The sequence below is a fragment of the Heloderma suspectum genome, chromosome 4 (genome assembly GCF_057233095.1).
Source record: "Heloderma suspectum isolate Gila_16-S chromosome 4, 16-S_ref, whole genome shotgun sequence".
Taxonomy (NCBI): domain Eukaryota; kingdom Metazoa; phylum Chordata; class Lepidosauria; order Squamata; family Helodermatidae; genus Heloderma; species Heloderma suspectum.
The window spans coordinates 30,388,828-30,396,279 of NC_139461.1; the positions used below are offsets into that span (position 1 = coordinate 30,388,828).

The 7,452-nt window shown below is 47.9% G+C and overlaps 1 long non-coding RNA gene across 1 annotated transcript; it reads right to left on the reverse strand.

The window, feature by feature from the left end:
- Positions 1-558: 558 nt before the first annotated feature.
- On the reverse strand, positions 559-5,045 carry LOC146346673 (uncharacterized). The gene is made up of 3 exons (XR_014789824.1): positions 4,854-5,045; positions 2,619-2,717; positions 559-1,474 (listed from the first exon to the last, which is right to left on the reverse strand). It is a non-coding gene; the product is annotated as an uncharacterized LOC146346673 (long non-coding RNA).
- Between the last annotated feature and the right edge of the window lie 2,407 nt (positions 5,046-7,452).

Consider the following 7,452-nt stretch of genomic DNA (forward strand, 5'->3'; position numbering starts at 1 on the left):
AGGGGAAGATCCTCCAAGTTCAGAAGTGGCTTGGTTGCCTCCAAGTTCAGAAGTGGCTGCCTATCCCGAATAGGGTTGGGCCCTTAAAATATTTGACTTGATTGTGTTGTAGATCAGGTTACCAATATGGATTGGTCCCACCATGCTTAAGAACTCATTTCTTTCCTTTTGCTTCATCTTGGGGTACCTGTCAAAGCAACTTGGGCAAACAGATGTTTTCTCAGCAGGTCCAGGTTCTCTACTTAGCCTGAGGCCTGTTTAGAAAACCCCTCCATTATGCAGGATGCACTTCCCCATGATGAAATCCCACATTGCTAGAGTGTGTCATGAATAAACAATACTGTGGATGGAGCCAATCCTATTAGCACTCTGCTAGAAGAAAAGAATTGCTGTGATTGTTGGCCCAACTTCATGGCCTGCAGAATTGCTGTGATTGGCTCAACTTCACCTGACTGGCCCAACTTCTTGGCTGCTTTATATGTTCTTCCAATGGAATGGGAATGCACCACCATGAAATGGCTCTAAATGCATTGGAAGAAGATATCAGAAACTTCTGTAACATCTTTCTGTTTTGTTTACTGGTGTGGGACCAGGGTTAATCCAGAAGATTTTGTTTAAAACATACACATGCACAGACAGACATGTTTAATTGTGTCAATTACATATTTTAACTTTGACTTTTCAATGTTATCTCTGTCCTAAGCCCAATGGAGTGGACTAAAAACTAATATAGGTTATATAATGGACTTCCTACAGGAGTAAGAAATATGACTAGGGATGTGGAAGCAATTAGTTTGGTTCACATTTTAATATGAACTTGCCCAATTCACATTTCCCAAAGCAACACATGAACTGAAACACCGTTATACTTTGATATTTGCATTTTTCTGAATGTTGCAATGCAGTTGTCCAATTAAAAGTATGTAAAAATGCATATATCAGGGGAACATGCACACAAAAATGTGTATATTAATAGACGTAACATACAATAGCACATTATAGGAGAAATTGCTTACAAAAATGTGCGTATTAGAAAAAAATGCACCTAAAATTTGTATATTAGAAGAAATGCTCTCAAAAATGCATACAAATTTCTGTGCAGCCTGTTAAAAAATTGCGAAGAGATACAGAAATGGGACTTAAAGTTGGAAAAATTAGAAACTCAGAGAAACCAAAATTGACAGATACATTCATCTTTAAACGTGACATTTTTAAATGGGACAAATAATGTCGTATTTATATACAGCTCTTCTCTTTCTGTCTGTAGTATTGTTCCCAATAGAGCTTAAATGAACATCACTTCTTTTACATTTACACATTTAGCTTTTTAGTACTGGTTTATTTTGACAACTAGCTGAAGCTGGTCTCACACCATTCTATTCCACAGAACTTACTGAATTCAGTCTATTCTGTTCCAACTCTAGTTTCCATTAATGTTTAGAGTTGTGTTGTTCACATCTCTTCTGAGTGAAATCTATGAAAAGAGATAGGAAAAGGAGAGACAGTGGGTGGGATGTGTTGTACAAATGCATTCTCCCAAATGTAGGGATGTCAGAGAATTCTGCCATGGACTCCAGTGCCCGGAATCTGTGGCGGAATGCCCTCCCCCCTGCAACCCCACGTAATCCCCCCAGGACCGAGCTTACCTGGCGGCGGATGCAGCAGCAGCAGCTCCAGCAGGTCCGGTGGCAGCTCCAGCAGTGGCTCTGGCTGGTCTCCCAGCCGGCTGCTGCCAGGCTGCTATGGCCACAAATGGCGGCCACTATGACAGCCGCCATTTGCAGCTGCAGCAGCTCAGCCGCAGCCGGAACTCTGGCTGTGGCTGGCCCCGGCCAGCAGCTCTGTGGAGCCGCCACGGAGTGGAGCTGGTCCAGGGAGGATTCTGGGGGGGGGGACAGAGCACCTCCCTCCCACCGCTGATGCCCCAGAATGGACGGGTGAGTAGGATTCGTACATCCCTACCCAAATAGCATCTGTCAAAAGGAAGAATGATGAGACACTGAAAGTGAAGATGTGACAGGCCTAAAACCTCATATAAAGCACCTGTTTATAGGGATGTCATGAGCCCCCTAGCAGGTCTGTGGAAGCCCAGTGGACTCCACTGGATCTGCCTCCCCCCTGGGCCTGTCTCACCGAGCCCTGGGGCACTGACGAACCCAGTTGCTGAGTGCCCTGGGGCTCGGTGAGAGTCCGGGAGCAGTTCGCCCTCATTGCAAGCTGCTGCTGCTGGCCTCACTCAAATCTTCATGGGCTCCTTGCAAGCAAGGATCCCGTGAAGGTTTGAGTGGGGGCAGGAGTCAGCCTCCAACGAGGCATCCTCCCCTCCTTGCAGGGAAGGGAGAGAGCACAGTTGGTAAGTGGCTCCTTTCTCCACTGCCTGACTCAAGCCTGCACGGACTCCTTGCAAGCAAGGAACCTGTGTAGGCTTGAGCAGAGGCAGGAGTCATCCCCCAACCGGGTACCCTCCCCTCCTTGAAAAGAAGGGGGAGGGCGCAGTTGGCAGTAGGGATGTCAGAGAATTCCGCCACAGATCTCGGTGAGGTCGGCCCCCCAAAACCTGTGGTGGAACGGCCTGCCACCCCCTCCCCCCCACGGATCCCCCCCGGGACAAGACTTACCTGGGGCAGATTTTCCTGGCGGCAGCGGCTGTGGCTCCGGCGGTACTTCAGCGGTGGCAGCTGCGGCGGCTGGTCTTCCGACCGGCTGCCGCTATTTGTCTTGTAAAAAAACAAAAAATGACGTGATAGGCTACGTAAATCTTTACGTAGCCTATCATGGCTGGGTTAAAAAAAACAAACACCCGCGTACGCAAATGGCCACCGCCATTTGCGTTCCTTATTTTTGGCCATCTTAGTCTACATAAATATTTACATAGACTATGATGGCAAAAATAAAGGGGAACGCAAATAGCGTAGCGGGCGCTATTTGCGTCCCTTTTTGAGTCACCATTTTAGCCTACGTAAAGCCTCCTTATTTTCGCCAGCTAAGTCTGTTTTTTTTTTTTTAAGTCAGCAGTGATAGGCTATGTAAACATTTATGTAGCCTATCATGGGTTTTTTTTTAACTTATCCATGATAGGCTATGTAAATCTTTACGTAGCCTATCACGTTTTTTTTTTTTTTAAACTGGAAAAGGCGGAGGCAGCACCCGGTCGGAAGACCGGCCGCCGCAGCCACTGCCGCCAAACCGCCACCGGAGCCGCCTCTGGAGGGGGCAGATTTTGCGTTGGCATTCGGCTTCCCTGAGATCCGTGGCGGAATTCTCTGACATCCCTAAGAAAGCAAAGGCGTGGAAATGGAAGTGCTCTCCTAACAGGTTCGTGGTGAGTGCTGGGGAATTCACTGAACTCGTGGGTGGCTCGAGCACAGATTCGGGGGGGGAAGTGAGCAGGGACGCTGCTTTGGCAAGTGCATGGAGAACTGAAGGAAGCAAGATTTCAGCTGAACATACGGAGAAACTTTCTAACGGCAAGAGCTATTTGACAATGGAGTAGAGTCTACACAGACATCTGTCAGGGATGTTGTAGCTGCATCCCGCATTACAGGTCCTGCATTGAGCAGAGGTCTGGGTTATATGACCTCCAAGGTAGGGACGGATGGACTCACCTCTGTCCAGTCCCTTTGGGCAATCGCTGAGCCACTGTCACTGCCCACCCACATGAACTGCACTGTGGGATCTAAAGGACAGATCAGCCACTGCCTGAGAAGTGCTGTGGGGCCAGCCAGCCCCTCACCAAGCTGTGGAAGTAACCCAGAGCCATGACTGTAAACCAGAATTGATAAACTTGCTTTCTATGAATATATATAATGCCTTTTTATATTTACCACATCTTAAGACTGCCCAGCAGCTGAGATCTTCATCAGAGGCCCTTTTTGGGTGCCCTTGCCTTTGGAAGTAAAATAACTGGCCACCAGGAAGAAGGTCTTTTCTGTGTTCATACAATGCTTGTGGAACTCAAGATGCCTTGTCTTTCAGGTGCCAGTCAATGTCTGTCCTCTAGGCTTTGGGTTGTTAATTTGTTTATGGTGTGGCTTTTATTTTGGGTTGCTTTGGGGGAGTGGGTGATTGTGGAGTTGGTTTTCCACTGGCTAAATTACTGAGATCAGCTATGACTGTTCTATATGTTTTATCTTTTATATTAGCATTTCTGTCCTCCTGTTGTTTCTATGGATGTACAAATCCCTTACCTGGCTCTGTGCAGGGGCATCCGTGGTGGGGGGGAGGCACTCCGTCCCTTCCCCTGGAATCCTCGACAGGGGGGAGGCGCTCCGTCCCTCCCCCTGGAATCCTGCCCCGCCGGCTCCACTCCACGGCCAAGCCGCGGAGCCAACAGCCAGCTCCGGCCACCCACAGCTGTACATCCGGCCACTGGGCAGCCCTGCAGGGATGCAAATGGCGGCTGTCGTAGCCGCCATTTGTGTCCCTGTATTGAGCCATGATAGCCTATGTAAATACTTACGTAGCCTATCATGGCCTCTGCAGGGACACAAATGGCATCCCTGCGTTAGCTGTGATAGGCTATGTAAGTATTTATGTAGCCTATCACGGCTAGGAAGAGGAGGAAGTGAATGGCGACCAGGACGGCCACCATTCACAAAGCAGCGCGGATGCTTTTGTTGTTGATTCATATTTATATTTTATGATTTTCTAATAAAATTTTATTCTGTTATACATTTAGTACTAGCCAACTTGAATACTAATGTCAGGGAAGTGGGTCTGGCACACTTGCTCCCAGCTCCCATCCGCTCAATTGCCCCTTTCTCCTTTGGCTACAAAGCAGGAGGGTATGAAGATCACTAACACCTACTGTTATTGTCCTCCTCCTCCTCCTTAGAGATGGGCAGATTACTTACCCCATTCTGGGTGGGGTCGTCCGCTGCGGGGGGAGGTGATCTGTCCCTCCCCCTGGAATCCTCCCTGATCGACTCCACTCTGTGGCAAGTCCATGGAGCTGCTGGCCAGGCCTGCCCACAGCCAGACTTCCTTCCCCTGCCAGGCTGCGGCCGCAAATAGCGTCCGGCGTAGCAGGCGCCATTTGTGTCTCTGCGTTAGCCGTGATAGGCTACGTATATATTTATGTAGCCTATCACGGCAAAGAGCAGGGATGCAAATGGCTACGTGATAGGCTACATAAATATATACGTAGCCTATCACCACTAACGCAGGGATGCAAATGGCATAGCGGCAGACCGGGGTAGCCATTCGTGGCCACAGACCGGGGCAGCAGATGGACCGGACTGGCCGACGCCAGGTAGGGTCCATCCCGGGAAAATTTCACGGGGCGGCGGGGGGGGGAGTGCTCCATTCTGCCATGGACTCTTGGGGATTCTTTAGAGTCTGGCCTCATTGGAGTCCGTGGTGGAATTCTCTAACATCCCTCCTCCTCCTCCTCCACAAAAAGTGTTAGCATTAAAACATGTCAAATGCCCAGCAGTTGAGATATTGTAAGAATATATATATATATATATAAAATTAAATTTATTAATCACCCATCTGGCTGGTCACCCAGCCACTCTGGGAGATGTACAACATACAATAAAACAGTTTAAAACAATAACATTCTACAATAAAAACATTTTCTAAAATACCCTAACCCACCCCAAATGCCTGCCTGAACAACCACATTTTTAATGCACGGCGGAAGCTCATTAAAGAGGGGGCATGACGGAGTTCCCTAGGGATGGAGTTCCACAGAGTGGGGGCCACCACAGAAAAGGCCCTTTCCCTCATCCCCACCAGTCTAGCTGTCCTGGCTGATGGGACAGAGAGAAGGCCATCCAAGGCTGATCTCGTTAAGCAGCCTGTCTGGTGCTGCTGGAGGCGCTCCTTAAGATAGGCTGGGCCGGAACCATATCGGGTTTTAAAGGTCAAAACCAACACCTTGAATTTGGCCTGGAAAACAACAGGTAACCAGTGCAACTCCTTCAGCACTGGAGTGATGTGATCTCGCCGGCGGTTGCCTTTAATCAGGTGAGCCGCTGCGTTCTGTACCAGCTGCAGCTTCCAAACCTTCTTCAAGGGTAACCCCACGTAGAGCGCATTACAGCAGTCTAAATGAGAGGAGACCAGGGCAGGTACTACTGATGGGAGCAGATGGTCGGGAAGGAAGGGGCGCAGCCGCCATATCAGATAGAGTTGATACAGTGCTGTCCAGCTCACAGCTGACACCTGAGCTTCCATGGACAGCTGGGAGTCCAAAATGACCCCCAGGCTGCGGACCTGGTCCTTCAAGGGTAGCCGTACCCCATTCAACACCAGGTCAACATCCCCCAACCTCCTCTTGTCTCCCACCATATAAAAGTACCTCGGTCTTGTCAGGGTTCAGCTTCAGCTTATAGTCCTTGTTCATAGAAGCATTTTGCAGGGATCAACAGAACCACTTGCTTTTTCGTTTGAAAAACTGCACACAAGAATACCATACAAAAACCAAACGCGGCCGCCATTTGCAATACAGCGCAGCCGGCAGCCGGTAGGTTATCTGTTCTGGGCCCATTTCGTGGGGGGGGGCCGGGGGACTTCATTCTGCCATGGATTTCAGGGGGCCGAATGCACTGGCAATCGGCCTCACCGAGATCCGTGGCAGAATTCTCCACCATGCCTAGGTGAAAATCTTTAGTTAATATGGGCCTAGTTGGTACCTGGGATGGCATTTGGGGGACATCCCTTCATATAAGCAGATTCCTAAAAAGCATGGAAATTTTGAGAATGAACTCTAACATGTTCAGGGCAGGGTGATAGAGCCACCACCACAGTTCCAATTCAAGTGCTATGGTCCGAGTACAAGTGCTTCGCCATAGCATTTGTCCTTCCTTGCCTTCCTTATTAGGATGAATACAGCTTCTCTTGTATCTCTTCTATTAAGAGAAGATAGTACAATTATCTTCATAATCGTATGAATTATGATAATAATAATAATAATAATAATGTGTGGTCATAATAATGTGTATGGCCAAAATGACTAGAACAGAATTGTGTACACAAGACTGGATGCTGCAGTGTTGGGATATGCCTCTTAGTGGAGAATAAGATGTCTTACAAATGTGCCTTCAGGCTATGTAATACCTTAAGAGACAATCATGGAAACTCGATTCAATATACAGCAGCATTCCTTTCCTTACATTCTCAACCTGATTCTGTTCCTTGCTATTAACACAATTAATACTCAAAGATAGAGTCCTGAACTGCACAGGCATTGCAGAATATCTAAGTCAGCGGGAGGCCCCTTGGTTTTCATTACTGAATTGCTTCTTGACTGCGGCAGGATTGTGAATTCAGAAACTCTATCACACATCCTGTAGCAGCATGGTGCAGGCACAGTGTGAGGTCTGAGCCAAGTGCAAAGGCTTTATATTGCAAATATGTTCAATTATATAAGTAATTATTATATGTATAATACCTGACAAATAGTTAAGCCTATGTGGGACACAACAGTGTCATAATTTATATTGTCAC